At 43.3% G+C, this 16,619-nt stretch overlaps 1 protein-coding gene across 2 annotated transcripts in view; it reads left to right on the forward strand.

Annotated features, from left to right (window-relative positions):
- CDH20 (cadherin 20) overlaps window positions 1-16,619 on the forward strand; it is a 155,100-nt gene that overhangs the window by 88,869 nt on the left and 49,612 nt on the right. Inside the window, exon 1 of one of the 2 annotated variants that reach the window (XM_083623819.1) lies at window positions 8,169-8,248. The exons of the other annotated variant lie outside the window; for it this stretch is intronic. The gene's annotated coding sequence lies outside the window, so the exon portion shown is untranslated. Of the gene's footprint in view, window positions 1-8,168; window positions 8,249-16,619 lie in introns of those variants that run through there. 2 annotated transcript variants of the gene reach the window in all.

Here is a 16,619-nt window from a genome sequence, read left to right on the forward strand (position 1 = left end):
AAAATGGATATTTCTAGCTATTATCACATGGTAATATCCTTTGACTTCAGAAATAATATTTAATATGCAAAGGGAAGTCATAATATACAGTATTCTGCTTTATGCAGAATTCAGAGCTACAAAACTTTATTTCAACAGAATACACAAAAATGTTCCTCCAAAGTTAGCTGTGCCTAAACCAATATGCCTAAGTTCCTGTTACGGTTTGAAAAGTTAAGTGTGAGTTAATTTTCCTTTTTTTATCTAAACAATACCTGAATTGAAACTCTTATGTTATGATCACTTTAAGTTCTGAAATTTAAAACATGAATTAATTGGAGCTTAATTAATTAAATGGAGGTTCCTCCATACTTTCAGACAGCCTGGATGTATTCCACAGTTCCATTTACAATTCAGATGGAGGAATTTGAGGCAAGTTAACAGTCAGTGGTTGGGACAAAGTCTTTCTGCTTTGGTGTGCTAGGGGGCTATATACTGTATAGGAATCAAATTAGATAAGCCAAAAAGCTTTGATCCAGTAGTCCCTGTGCAAGTAGAAAGGCACTCCCACTCACGAAACAAAGGTTCTCGTTTTGTTCAATCCCCCTTCCTGTTTCACTACATAAACCACATTCTGTGCTGTTCCAAACCTCAGGGCATGGGTTACTGTGGCTAGTTTCTTTCTGCCCAGGAGGGGCAGCAGTTGGTATATCAGCCTCACCTCATACGAAAGGCCCCAAACCAACCAGATAATATCCACAGGGTAGTCTGGGAGGATGCATGGTGGTGGGAAAATATTGCTTCTTTACCACTCTATGGGATTCTGGGTTCCTTCAGTCTCACTTGTACGAGCACAGGTTAAGTATCCGTACTTCTTCAGTTTTCCACTGCCACCAATTCACTCAGGATGCTTTTGAAACCTCCTAGAAGTGTGCATAGCAATTTCAGAACAGGTTGCACTTTAGAAAACGGGGACTGGACAAAAGAAGATCCCAACTGGATTACGTTGTTACGGCTGAACTTGTAAAAGAGCGCTGCCTTCTACTGTAGATTTAGATTGATTGCAAGGACACAAAAAATTCTCCATCTTGCCTTTTGAGTTTAAAGAATTATTTAGCTCACTTAACATCAAAGTAGTCCTTCCAAATAAATATCTGAGTGTTATTTTATCTTGGGGCATGTCTTGTTATGTAGGATATAATCAGACTGATATGGTATTGCATATGGAAGTGTGCTTGCTCTTTTGATATATGCCTCATAGCAAAAGAAAAGAGGGATCTATAACAATGTATGTATTTCTTTGAAGAGAGAGACAAATTACAATGACTGAATGGAGCCCTGCTATGCTAATTAAATGTTAGACACTCGTCTGGTCCTGACATACCGAAATAAATATAAAACAGTTCAGAGAAATGTTTTACTTTCCTATAACTTATGTTTTAGATCTCAATGTGTTATTTTTGTGTTCGTTCCTACACTTTCCCATTCAGCTCATGGTAACGAACAGAAATTTTAAAACCTGGTCAAAACATAAAAATGTAACTTGCAATTAGATTAGTCTTGGTTTTGTTTCATTTTTTTTTTTACTGGGAGATATTTAGGGCCAGGCTTTGGGTATGACATAATTGCAGAATTAGGAGGAGCTCACCAGTAAGGTCGTTGGATGTGCCCTGCCAGTTCCTAATTTTTAAACAGAAGATCCAGTCAAGGGACCATTCTCATTGGACTATAAAACCAGCGGGGCACAGAGCCTGAGAAGGCGGTCCCTGAGGGTTGATTCACACACACATATATATACATGCCACTTGGGTTTCTGACCACTCAATATTTGGATTATGCACTTAAAGATGCAGGTGTGGATTAAACTGAGACATGTATGCAGGCTTACAATGCAGGAAGGGAGCTTAAGAAAGGAATCCAGTAGGAGCTTGTATGTATAAACAGTTGACTAATGATGATGCCTTGCATGTATGATTGAGCCGAGCCAGATCATGCAATGGAGACAGAACTTTCAAATCATTTCAGACACACGTGTGTGTTAATGGAGTTGATTCACACAGTGAGCAACCAAATGGTGAGAATTGTGAGGATCATGAATATGGCAGCTGAATATGTGAATGGACTCCATTGGACAAGATGGTCCCTGAGGCGAAAGTCCAACCTGAGGTGCTGTTGTGTGTGATGGCTTCTATCTCTCTCTCACACACACAGCCATTTATAAATGGCATACGTGGATGCATTGTGAAGTATCCCAGAAGTTTGTAAAGTCCTGTACAACACGTTGTTTATCATATATTTGAAGTATTGATATACTGCCCTATCACTGCACTCTCAGAGTGGTTTATAATAACTTGAACTTAGAGAGACTATTAACAGTAACAAATTGTAGACATCCGCTAAAAATCATCAAGTAAATGAACATAGTTAAGAACTACGTGTGATTTGCGGCCCATCCTTCATATTTTGACAGTGCCAACTTCCATGAGAGATTGAGAAGAAAAGGAGGCTCTTTCATATCTGAGAGACAGAAGTGTACAGAAATATATATTGTTTCACTTCTAGTCAAATACTGAGATAAGTACATTCTAGATAATACCAGTGCTGCTGTCTAGACCCATTTTCACACAGTAAGGTTACAACTGACTGATTAACTGTGGGAGAGAAAGGTTAGTGATCTTGTGAATCCACTGGCACGTAAGGCTGCACCTCATTCAGCAAATTAGTATAATCAGCAGAATTAGCAAGTGCAACTTTGTCTTGATTTTACTATTTGAAGCTAGCGCAGGCAAGGTGCTATATATTTTGATACTTTCACACAAGAAACTATCTACGTGTAGAAACATAGCAAGTTTGCGGAAGGAAGCCTGATATTTTGTCCTCTTGATTTCAAGTAGTTTTGTTGAAGCACAACTCTAATCCAATCCCTTGCCTTGCAGGCCTTAACTGAAATAAGGATAAGACTATTGCCAGTGATTTTACACAAGCGTTGTTGTTTTGAAGATACAACTCTGTTTTCTTGTAATGCTTTACATACCCTTATGGAAGTTCTTTTTATGAGGCCTATGATATTCAATCAAGGTCAGTCTACTATTACTTGAACATCATTGCTGGCATATAAATTAATCAAATTCCCATGATTTCTAAATGTCCTGAAGAGATAGAATGAATTCGTTCTATCTTTCTGCAGCTTTTGCCCCTCCTTGCCTTTGCTCATCTGAACAATTTGCTAGTCAGGGCAAGAGCTATATTTCATAATTAGGGACATAGTATTTCTTAAAGAGTAGGGATGCGGGTGGCTCTGTGGTCTAAACCACTGAGCCTCTTGGGCTTGCCGATCAGAAGGTTGGCGGTTTGAATCCCCATGACGGGGTGAGCTCCCGTTGCTCTGTCCCAGTTCCTGCCAACCTAGCAGCTCGAAAGCACGCCAAAAAATGCAAGTAGATAAATAGGTACCGCTCCGGCGGGGAGATAAACAGCATTTCCGTGTGCTGCTCTGGTTTCGGTTTTCCGTTGCACCAGAAACAGCTTAGTCATGCTGGCCACATTACCCGGGAAAAACTGTCTGCAGACAAACACCGGCTCCCTCGGCTTGTAAAGCAAGATGAGCGCCGCAACCCCAGAGTCATCTGCGACTGGACTTAACTGACAGGTGTCCTTTACCTTTACCTTTATTTCTTAAAGAAGAGGTCCAATTCATATGTTACAAGGTGTTGGAAGCATGTGAAAATGGAGATTGCATTTTAATCCTAACACTGTTTCATAGACATTTCCAAAATTTAGCACCAAAGAAGGAGCAAGTATAAGATCACAGCAAAGAGATTGCAATCCCATGAATCTCCTGAGTAGAATAAAGCCCCATTGAACTCAATGGGACTTCGCTTTTCCAAAACTAGCCTAACCTTCTCCAATACTCAGGTTAGAGGTTATGTTGTTAAATTGCTTGCTTTTACTTCATATTACTTAGAGGAGGTGGGTGGGATGTCAAACATTCAATAAAATGCATGTGTGTTTTTTAAAAACTCAGTGCTTTCATAATGCATACTTTCATATTGCTGCGAGGAAAATATTGTGTTTAGGAGTTTTCAGCTTGTCTTTCACAGAGATCTCAGCCAGCCATTGGAAAAGGAAGGAATCTTTTCTCAATAAATGCTACATCTGTCTAATAAAGATGATCACGCTGAGGATTACTGTAATACTCCATTAAGGCAGCTTACAGTGATCCAGACGTTACAATTACATGTCCAGAGTGCATTCCACGCAACACAATGATAATTGTTAGAAATAAAGCAAGCCACTAGGTGACAGACAAGGAACTAATGTTTTTTGAAAGGGGCATTAAAGGCACCATAGCTGTAATTAATTATAGGCAAAAAAAAAACTCCCCCCAAAAACCCCGTGCCATTCAATTAAAGATTTCAGAAATCAGGGCATTTTACCTTGCAAACAAAGAAGTCTTGATACAATGTCCACTATAGACTTTTTCTATTCATTTCTACTGGCAATACATTAGGGAAGATTAGGGCAATTATTAAGAGGCCTGTCTACGTATTAGCCATCCATCCGAATAAAAGAAGCTCGCAGCAGTCACAATGGAACAGGAGGTGTTTGTTGCTTTCCCCCTTAATCCACATTTTAAAACACGGGTGAAGGAATATGTTGCACCCTGTGGGAAAAGAAACAAAAGAAGTTGTAGCTGTTGAGTCTGATGGAAAATGGTTTGTTAAAAGAAAACGAGAATATTCTGTATTAATCTTAGTGCCAGGTTTCAAACTTGAATCTGTTGTCTTATCATCAGTACCGCTGATATATTTATAAGTGCTCAAATAAACTACCGTATTTTTCGCTCTATAGGACGCACCGGACCATAGGAGGGGGAGAACAGGGGGAAAAAAAGTCTCCCCCTCTCTTCTCAGCACCCCTTCAGCGAAGTGGCAGAAGAAACGGAGCCCCTTCCATTTCTCCTCCCGCTTCGCTGAAGGGGCGCTGCGCAGAGAGGGAAAACTGTGCAGCGCCTCTCCAGCGAAGCGAAGCCTGGAGAGCAAGAGGGATCGGTGTGCACCGACCCCTCTAGCTCTCCAGGCTTCAGGCAACTATCCGCAAGCCTTCGGAGCGCAGCGGGAGTTCCTGCTGCGCTCCAGGGGCTTCAGGCGGCTTTAGCGAAAGCAACACGAAGCCTCCGGAGTGTGGGGGGAGCTCTCCCTCTGCGCTTTGGAGGCTTCGCATTGCTATCGCTGAAGCCAAGGAGCCTGCATTTGCTCCATAAGACACACACACATTTCCCCTTAATTTTTGAAAGGGAAAAAGTGTGTCTTATACAGCGAAAAATACGGTACTTGTTAATGGCATGGCTATTTCTATTACATCCTTACATTGTTTTTGTGAAGACACTGGGGCTGTAGAGAGTTGAAGATAGAATGTGTGAGGTCATCATTGCCCATGCCATGACTACTCACCGAGCTGTTATCTCTAATCAATCAGGCTTTATATGTTGTACTAATGCTTCAGATACTTGTAAACCCTCTTTGACTGGAGGTAACAATGGGACAAAATAAATGAGTGTGTACATTACAGAGGTAATGATGGTGTTATCATTTTGTCATTCTGCCTTCCAACTCTCAAAAACACATTATTTGTGCCCTTGTTTCTTGTGGCAATCCAGCTTGCCACTGTGAAATCCATCTGTGTCTTCAGTAGTACCATTTTATTTGGTACATAGATTGGTTTAATGCACGCGTCATCTCTTGGCCACTTTCATAGTTAGCTAATTTACTATCCAGTTATATTTCTAGTGAATGCTATAGTAGAAAAATGAAAGTACCATTACAGGTACAATGCTATAGCCACTTGCCCACAAATAATCTCCATTTTAACACAGCTGGGTTTATTTCTGCGTAAGCATGCATAGGGTTACTCTAACTTCAAATATGAAACATTAAAAAAATAGTGAAAATCTCAGGTAAGTAGACTGCTGTGCAAGAAATATTCTCACATTCTTTTTTGACAGCTTTTCGTTTAGTGTGTGCATGTTTCATTTCTCCAGCAAATTTTGTTTAGCTCTGTGAAATCCCCTGAACTATTAGACAACAATCACTACAGTTCAGATTCTTTGTTGTTGGAACCCAGTTTAGTGTAAGGTAAAGGGACCCCTGACCATTTGGTCCAGTCATGGCCGACTCTGGGGTTGCAGTGCTCATCTCGCTTTATTGGCCGAGGGAGCCGGCGTACAGCTTCCGGGTCATGTGGCCAGCATGACTAAGCCGCTTCTGGCGAACCAGAGCAGTGCACGGAAACGCCGTTTACCTTCCCGCCAGAGCGGTACCTATTTATCTACTTGCACTTTGATGTGCTTTCGAACTGCTGAGTTGGCAGGAGCAGGGACTGAGCAACAGGAGCTCACAGGGATTCGAACCGCCGACCTTCTGATTGGCAAGTCCTAGGCTCTGTGGTTTAACCCACAGTGCCACCCGCGTCCCCCAGTTTAGTGTCGAGGCAACTAAACTGTTTGATGGGTTTATAAGTAGGAAAGTGCCTTATACTAAGTCAAACGTTGCTTCATCTGATTCAGTATTGTCTACGGAGAATGAAGAGTTTTAAACAGGTGAGGGAACGAGCTGGTTTCAAATTTTTGCTATGCTATGAAGCTCAGCGAGTGACCTAGGGCCAGGCATGGTCTCTCAGTATAAGCTAACTCACAGGGCAGTTCTGAGTATAAAGTGGGTGACTAATTCTGCAGTCCAAATTAAATTCTAAAATAATTAATAATCCTGAGCTCAGTCACCCCCAGTTAATGTGACTAGCCTTCACATACTCTTCAGAGCATAGCTCTGTGCAGATGTTTAGGCCTACTGAATGAATGTTTGTATAGTGGGGTGATGGCAGGCTCTATCCCACCGCCATAAACACCTTCTATCACACACCTGCAGATACAGATGTGCCTTAAATTCCAACACGTGTATGCAAGTTGCAGACATGCAATGAAGCGTGCAACTGGTGGTGTGCAGTGCAGTGTCACCCAAGCCCATTTATCAACACTTGGAGCCCAACAGCCAGTCACCTGAAAGGAGCTTAAGAATGTGACTATGTGGTCTTCTTTGGATTTGTGTTTGGAAGAAAATGCAATTAAATGCCATTTTTTGAGAAAAGAAAGAATGCAATGATCCACACAGTATTTCTTTGATGTTCCATGGTCTCATGCAACTAGTATGCACATCAATACCTTGTATACATTATACCGTATTTTTCCATGTATAAGACTAGGTTATTTTATTAAAATATTATGCTAAAAACTTGGGGTCGTCTTCTACACAGATAGTGGAGAGGTGGGACGGGCAATTGGTGGCTGCCACGAGCAGGATATTGTCTGTGGCGCTTTTGCGGGTGAATGGCAGGTGCTGCAAGGTCCACTGGCTATTGGCTGCTGTGGCAGTTGGGCGGGCGATTGGTGTTTGCTTTCAGCAAGCGTGCAGACAGTTGGTGGCTTTGCCGATGTGAGTGCAATTTCCTGTCGCATTCTTGCGGGTGAGTGATTTTTGGCAACCCAAAAAAGCTCAACAAGTCTCGGCAATTCCCCCCTCCCCCCCCCAAAAAAAAGCTCAGCAACTGTGAGCATTCTCCACCCATTCTCTTTATTTGGAGTCCTGAAAGCAAACACCAGTCGCCCGCCCAATTGCTGCAGCAGCCAATAGCCAGCGGACCTTGCAGCACCCACCAATCACGTCTTATACATGGGGGCGTCTTATACACGGAAAAATACAGTATATTGGGAAACTATTCTATTGAGAACACACATTTATTGTGAACAAACTTCATGCAGTCCCAGCTTAAAACACTTGTGCTTTAAGCACAGTGTACAGACGGCATATGTATATATATATATATTGAGTGGCCTTGGGGGAAAGACAAGAAGGCTGTACAGTACTTATCTTTGGCAATGAAAACAAGCCTGGATTGTGGCATATTCACACTGAAGTACATTGTTAGTTCTTATAGTTTGCAGCCTTGACTTGGTCAGTTGTATGGTACCTCACAGTTTTCTTCTAGAGTAGGGCCACCATTGAGCTGAAGGAGCAAAATGCATACATTTTGAGGTGGCATTTGAAGCTCTGGGAACATCATTTTTGTAGGGTTTTGGACCGTTGTGGGACAAAAGGTGTGGAGGTGTCTTTATTTCCTTTTCCTTTATTCTTTTAGCCAGAACGACTGCTGTGAAGGCCATGGACTCATATTTCATATTCCCAGAGGTCCTTTGAAGCCTGGTTATAAGAACAAGGTAGACAGTTCAGTAGCACCTCAAATAGTTATACATACACTGAAAGTCTCTTATTTCCTTTCCTGGTTTGATTTCACAGACAGCCGAAAATGTTCTTTATCTTGCTAGCTAATAGTATTCCTTCATGGAGTTGAGGCAATCAGCAAGGTCAGGACCGGATAGTATAGATGTCACTTCTAGCTAGCCGTTATAAATGTCAGTACCAAGAAGAGATATATTAGCTCTTGGGTTACCACATATTGCAAGCATTACAGGATGAACTGGCATCAAACCTCGCATTGCGTTCCCTGCACCTGCCCTACATATAAATGTAAATGCATAAAATAAAAAGTCAATACATTTGCACAACTTGAAGGCTTGCTTGTACCTGCAGGTTATGAGCTGGGGATAAACTCTTGGCAGGTTTACAGTTTCAGAAATAAAAGTCATCTCTTACACACTCTTTCCCCTCCCAGAAACGTTAGGTAGTTAGCAGATCTGAGACCAGGGCTGCCACCCAGAGAACCTTTCTTTCTCTTTAGCATATGGTTACCAGATTTTTTTCAATGAATCCGGGGACACTTTATTTTATTTTTTTGAAGCTGAGTAGCAACAGGTAGACAGTAGTGGGTATGGTGAGGCAAAAGACCCAGGGCCCAAGCACACACGCATATTGTATAAAGGTGCAAAGTCCTTCTTTCGCACCCTGTGAAACATAAATGCACAGAGGTTTTCTTAAAAAACTGGGCAATGGCGCAGCACATGCCTGTGACTCCTGAGCCTTCCCCGATCTCCTTCACCCTTTGTTTTGACAGATCAGGGGAGGCTCGGGGGTCACGGGCGGGCGGCCGTTGCCCAGGAGGGGCCAGCCTGGTAGTGCAGTTGGCTCTGGCTGGCTTCAGAAGCTGCTCGCTGCCGTGGCGCAGGAAAAATGGTGGGCACCATGGCAGCAAGCAGCTCCTGAAGCCAGCCAGAGCCAACTGTGCTAACAGGCTGGCTCCAGGCTGCTGAAGCTGCCACTGCCATGTTTCCTGGGGACAGATTTGCAAATCTGGGGATATTCCAGGGATGGAATTTGTCCGGGGACAGATTTGCAAATCCGGGGACTGTCCCTGGGAAGTGGGGACGTTTGGTAACCCTACTTTAGCAGCTGTGAAATTGTGAGGGAAGATGCAGCAATGGCTTCTTCTGTCACACTCATGCCCCATTGTAAACTCTGCCCACATTTCCTTCCTGCTGGCCTGGGTGGAGAGACATGCAACCAATGGTGGGAGAGGTTCCTGCTGCATATATGATTCATTGGGTTGCCACATGTAAACCCATGTAGCCCAAAGTTTAAGATGTTGTGTTGTATTCTGTTGGACTGGTTTTTCTGGGCATTAATGTAAGGTAGCCAAAAGTAATGTAAATTTCACAAAAGCATTCAGGCTCGTGTAATGGGGTCTTTATTTCTTCTCTGAGTGTCAGACATATAACCATCCCAATATCTAATAACAAGCCCTGGTTAAGAACAGTTGCAGCCAATGACATGGTGCCCTCTGATGTTGCTGGACCACAACTCCTATCATCCCTGACTATTAGCCATGCTGGCTGGGACTGACAGGAGTTGTAGTCCAACAAGATCTGGAGAGCATCATGTTGCCTACCCCAGCCTAGATTGCATGTGCACCAATCCTAATCATGGCTCATGAGGCAAGTGGTGAAGACATTTTTTAAAATCTTGCCTGGTGTTTGGACTCAAGTTCCTCCCTTCTGCTGGTTAGTTCTGTTACACTGTTGTTTTTAATGCTTTCTGCTCTTGTCATGTAACTGGGCAATTAATAATAGATGCTGCTCTGTTTTTAAATGTAAGCTACCTTCAGGCCCCCTTTTTAGGTCAGAAAGGCAAGATGTAAATGGTGAACAATAACCAGGTTCTTTCATAAGCATCCTTCATGAAGCCACTTGAAACCACGACTTCAAGTTCTGTTAGTGTCACTGCACAGAATGAAAATCTAAGACATAGTCAATGCCAATGCAGAAAGGGAGGGGGGCATTCTCAGACGGAGGGAAGGAGATGAAGCAAACATCCCCACCTCTGGTCCCTGATTTGCAAAGCATGATCTCCAGGAAGAAATAGCGTTGCTCTGCTGCAGGAAAACCAGCATTCTGGTTCAGCCTTTCAAATAAGTCTACAAGGCTGCTAACCTCCTTACACACACTTACCTGTCTTAGTTGAGTGCAGTACATTAACAACCAGCAACGAAAAGCAAACCAGTTGACAAAACAAATCCTGCCTGGAAACTGATTGTTTGTTTGTTTTATTTCATAAAATTTACACACTACATGGTTGTAAAAAGTATCAAATATGTTTGCACATGTTTGCACAAGATAAAACAGAATCTAGGAAAAATTTGCAGCCGTACTGTAAAACATAACAAAAGTTACAATACCAAAACAGATTAGAATTACCTCAACTTTCTAAGCATCTGGGTAGGTAAAAGTAAAGGGACCCCTGACCATTGGGTCCAGTCGTGACTGACTCTGGGGTTGCGGTGCTCATCTTGCTTTATTGGCCGAGGGAGCCGGTGTACAGCTTCCGGGTCATGTGGCCAGCATGACTAAGCCACTTCTGGTGAACCAGAGCAGCGCACGGAAACGCCGTTTACCTTCCCGCCGGAGCAGTACCTATTTATCTACTTGCACTTTGTTGTGCTTTCGAACTGCTAGGTTGGCAGGAGCGGGGACCGAGCAACGGGAGCTCACCCCGTCTCGGGGATTCGAACTGCCGACCTTCTGATCGGCAAGTCCTAGGCTCTGTGGTTTAACCCACAGCGCCACCCGCGTCCAAGCATCTGGGTAGGCTGGTCTAAACAGGAGTGTTTTTAGCAGGCACTGAAAAGAGTACAGTGAAGGCGCCTGCTTGATCTCAATAGGCAGGGAGTTCCAAAGTGCAGCTGCTGCCACACAGAATGATCAAGTTCTTGCAAATGCATAACATGTATTTCATGGCACCTGTAGTAGTGCCAATTGCGTTGAAGTAAGGCAATCTCATAGGTAAACTGGTCTCAGCCTCCCCTAACCTGGTGCCCTTTGCATATTGTTGGACTAATTCTCATTGTCTGTGACTGTTAACTATCCTGGCTGGGGCTGGTGGGAATTGTAGTTAAAATTTTCTAAAGGGAACCAGGTTGGGAAAGGGAGAGCTTTCTACCTTAACAGAACTTTTTCGAGGATTACAAGTTAATGCATGTGGAGGTTTTAAATGAGGCTTTAAGATGCTGTGTGAATGCTGGGTTTTGCAAGTGTATGGTTTCGAATTCACTTCGGTGGTGGGAATAAGCCAAATGAATTACAAAATTGGTGCACTGTAGTGTGGTATAAAAAGCAGAGACATCACCTTGCCAACAAAGGCCCACATAGTTAAAGCTATGGTTTTCCCAGTAGTGATGTATGGAGGTGAGAGCTGGACCATAAAGAAGGCTGATCGCCGAAGAATGGATGCTTTTGAATTCTGGTGCTGGAGGAGACTCTTGAGAGTCCCATGGACTGCAAGAAGATCAAACCTTTCCATTCTGAAGGAAATCAGCCTTGAGTGCTCACTGGAAGGACAGATCCTGAAGCTGAGGCTCCAATGCTTTGGCCACCTCATGAGAAGAGAAGACTCCCTGGAAAAGACCCTGATGTTGGGAAAGATGGAGGGCACAAGGAGAAGGGGACGACAGAGGACGAGATGGATGGACAGTGTTCTCGAAGCTACCAGCATGAGTTTGACCAAACTGCGGGAGGCAGTGGAAGACAGGAGTGCCTGGCGTGCTCTGGTCCATGGGGTCACAAAGAGTTGGACACGACTAAACGACTAAACAACAAGAAGTGTGGTATATATTTCCCATCTAGTGCCCTTTTAGAGAAAGTTTGCAGGAAGATTCTCACCTTATGAAAGTTGCTGGCATGGCTTTGCACGAGTCACCTTTAAGAAGAGAGAAACAATACTCTGCATATGGTCCTGTCAGTATTCCTCTGGGATTTATAGGACAGAGCTTTTCTGTTATTCTGTAAGAGGTGTTCTTCCTCACTCCCCCCCCCCACTTAAAAAAAGAAAAAGAAAGATGAAATGCTTTGAATGTTGAGTGAAATGAGTTGCTGATGTGTCCCAAGAGAGCCTGCTGACTGATCTGTGGTTATAACTTTGTGACACTGGATTGTATTCTGAGTTAATGTTTATGCACCATATGGTGCATTGTCAAGTTTCATTGTATTTTTCCAGGATCTTAATATATATATATAAAAGTTAAAAACCTAAAACCCAGTCTCTTTCAATAATGAAAACAAATGCCCCAGGACACATTTTTTTAAAAAAACCTCACACAAATGTGCAGCATCCATCCAGCCAAGACATTTAGAAGAAGAAGAGAAGAGTTTTGGATTTGATATCCCACTTTATCACTACCCTAAGGAGTCTCAAAGCGGCTTACATTCTCCTTTCCCTTCCTCCCCCACAACAAACACTCTGTGAGGTGAGTGGGGCTGAGAGACTTCAGAGAAGTGTGACTGGCCCAAGGTCACCCAGCAGCTGCATGTGGAGGAGCGGGGAATCGAACCCAGTTCACCAGATTACGAGACTACCGCTCTTAACCACTACACCACACTGGCTCACGTATCCGATGATATGAGAACACCAGGGAGCAAGAGCAGATGCCATGGGTGGGGTGAAGGTGCTTGCCTGACCTCCAAGCAGGTGAGTCGCTGCTGCTTACCAAGAGGAGTGAGGCAGTGGGGAGGGGCTGTCCGAGCAAGGACACTGACAGGAGAATTTCCGCCGCACTGACCTTTCCTTCCCAGTAACCAGCAGCGACCCACCTGCCAGGAGGTCAGGCAAGTGCCTCTGCCCTAGTGTGCCATCCGTAATTGCCAGGTAGTTCTTTTTGATGTGAGAAGGGCGAACACCATCTCTTCTTGGCCAGTTTCCATCTGCCAAATCTTGTCCCACTTGTCCTTGTCACTTTCCCTGGGAAAACTTTCTGTTTATCATTTAATCGGGGGCGGGGGGGAGTCAATCGGTTTTTTTCCTGCAGATTGACGTTCGCTCTGATTCAGTGGTAAACTGCAAGTGGCAGGGCAAACGAAAACCACTTGGACTCACTGCTTAGAAAGAAAGCACAGGACAAGCAGGAAACCTCTTTGACCTGCGCTTCCTATGCATTGGACAAGTAGGAGTGTGTACGAGCCCTTAGTTAAGATAGGAGTTCTGAGCAATTATGCACAGGATTGCAGTCAGTTCAATGGGACTTCCATGTTAGCATGAAAGCTTCCTTTACTCATGAATCATCTTCTTCTTTGGCGATCACTCGTAGCCGAGTAAGATTGTCTTCCATAAACACGGTTTTAACAATGAGTCCGTAAGTGACTGTGGAAGCCAATTCTGGATCCACGCGTCCTTCCACAGTGGGGACATTGGTTTCCAGGCGGGAGTTGATCACGATGTGGATTTGCCAAGCATGCCTTCCTCTTAGCACATGTCTCTCTTTCATCCTGTTTGCACATCTTCAAAACCCATTACACATTTGGTAAAGGCTGTTCTCCAATTGGAGCACTCACCGGCCAGTGTTTCCCAGTTGTTGGTGTTTATACTACATTTTTTAAGATTTGCCTTGAGACAGTCTTTGAACCTCTTTTGTTGACCACCAACATTACGCTTCCCTTTTTTAAGTTCAGAATAGAGTAGTTCCTTTGGAAGATGATAATCAGGCACCTGAACAACATGACCAGTCCAACAAAGTTGATGCTGAAGAATCATTGCTTTGACACTGGTGATCTTTGCTTCTTCCAGTACACTGTCTTCCCAAGACATGTGTAAATTTTTTCAGAGATACCGTTGATGGAATCTTTCAAGGAGTTGGAGATGACAAGTACTGTAAGATATATCTGGCAAAACTTCCCCAGTCCCTAATTTTCCAACAGCTAGTGGTGAGCTCATTTTCGCAAACCAAACCTAGAAAGTGGCACTGATCTGTGAATTTACCTGGGATTTGGTGTGAGAAGTACCAGCTTTTCCTATGGCATAGCACAGAGACATAAGGCAGTGTATAAAAACTCCTTATTCTTCTGGATGAGACATAATGCACACTTTCAGAACCATCCTGTTTGGATGGGTTGGACTGGTGACATTCAAAAGCATGGAACATTGCAATTGATTCCTTTACCCATCCAGAGCTCTTGGCGGGGGGGAGCTGCTTCCAGGTTAGAATTACAGGACAATGGTGCGAGCACTGAAGAGTAAGTAGGACAACTGCAGAAGTAAAGAAAGCATGAAAATTAAGCCCTTTAATGAAGAAAAGTACTTACCCCCTGCTCTCAGTTTTAAATATCACAACAAATTAAAAGGCAAAATAAACAGCTCACTTGAAGCATACTCTGCACTCTGCTTTAATTTCTTCCTACTGTGTTCATTACCAAGCTGTTTGCTTTCTTTAAGGCAGGATAAGGATGGGAGAGGAAAATCTTTTTAAAAGAAGTCATTACACACGGAAGTCAATCTCCACTAATGTATTCCTGCAACAGGGAATGCGCAGCTAGAAACTGCTTGCTATGTAAATATATATAAAAATCAAATCTAAGTATAGATACATACATATGCAATTTTATAAATTTGATTGCATCCCTCTTTCTCCTCCTTGACTCAGCCGAGCACATAACCCCTTCTCCTTCCCTCTTGCTTTTTCTCGCAAAGCCACCCCAAAGCCCATAATGTTCTGCACACAGATCCAGGGGAAGTATTCAAGTTCAGGTAGCAATTGGAGATTCCCTCTCGATACAGTCAGCAGCTTTGGAGGAGCAGCTTTAGGTGGGACTGTTAGGAAGACTGTTTCATCGGGAAGTTTGAACAACTCCTGTTCCATCTTCCCTACCACTGCCACACAACACAGCCCCAACCTGATCGGGCCCTTCTGCAACTGCTATCTGCATTTCTAAAAGCATTCACATTTGCTTGTTTGTTTGTTTGTCTGTTTGTTTATTCAGTTAGTTAGTTAGTACGCTGCCCTTCATCCATGGATCTCAGGGCAGTTCACAACACAAACATACAAGATAAAAACACACAAAGTACATAATAAAAAATAGAACAAAAACAAACCAATAACTCTGCTCCTCTCTGCCCCCTGTATCACTAAAATAGAGCTGAGATAGTTTTAACATTCAAACTTTCCCTAAATATCAAAGTGGTTATTCATATAATTAAAGGATGTCCAGCACTTGTGCAACTGGAGACCTATCTAGATCGAATCACTCCGTGATTCTAAATTGTTTTATACTGTCTTTCATGTTGTGTCTTAGTGTTGCAACCCACCCTGGGTCCTTAGGGTGAAGGGCAGGTTCATAGAATCAAAGAACCATAGAATCATACAGTTGGAAGGTGACCACCCCGAGGGTCATTTAGTCCAACCCCCTGCAATGCAGGAATCTCAACTGAAGCATCCATGACAGATGGCTGTCCAACCTCTGCTTAAAAACCTCCAAGGAAGAAGAGTCCACAACCTCCCGAGAGAGACTGTTCCACTGTCAAACAGCTCTGACTGTCATAAAGTTATTCCTGATGTTTAGTCAGAATCTCCTTTTTTGGTTTGTGTCGTACCCTCTAGAGCAGAATTGTTGTTGTTGTTGTTGTTGTTGTTGTTGTTGTTGTTGTTGTTGTTGTACTGAAGAGACCACAGGGACACTGGTTACTGGGGGCAAAGGAGCATTTAAGGGATGCCCCTCTTTCTTACAGGCAAAAAGGGTCATAGCCCTGCCAAGCTTCTCAACACCTCCCCCCCCCAAAAAAACCCCTCCAAAGGGATGGTCCAGCTTTGTCCAGTCCCCAACGATAATATCAATATATTTCCAGTGACTAAGTGACTTCTGGACATCTTTTCTGCTATCCTATACAGTTTTCTTTGCCACTCCCCTCCCCCCAAATGCTTTTTATTTATGTTTGGAGTATTTAACTTTGTGTTCAGCTAAGTCCTTCTCAGAGAAAACCCACTGAAATTAATGAACCTAAGTGAATCATGTCTATTAACTTCTATGGGTCTAGTCTAAGGACTGCCGTAAAATACCACCCACTTTTGCCAGAATGCATGTGTGTTGATGTGGCGGGGGTAGAAAGACTTGGGTGTGGAGGTAATTTTGGGGAGTTCTGTTGAAATGCAGTGCAGGCACTTGGGGGGGGGAATATATAACCAGTGCAACTGGTGGCTTCTGTTAACATTTGAGTGGGGAGTTCCATCACAATCCTATGTATGTCTACTCAGTTGTCATCCCTATAGGGTTCAATGGGACTTGCTCCTAGATATACAGGGTGATTCATAATGAAGCATACTGTATACTTCATTATAAATCACCCTGTATTTGTATAATGTCAACCCTAAATATATGA

This window comes from Podarcis filfolensis (assembly GCF_964270895.1).
Source record: "Podarcis filfolensis genome assembly, chromosome: 7".
NCBI classification, from domain to species: Eukaryota; Metazoa; Chordata; class Lepidosauria; order Squamata; family Lacertidae; genus Podarcis; species Podarcis filfolensis.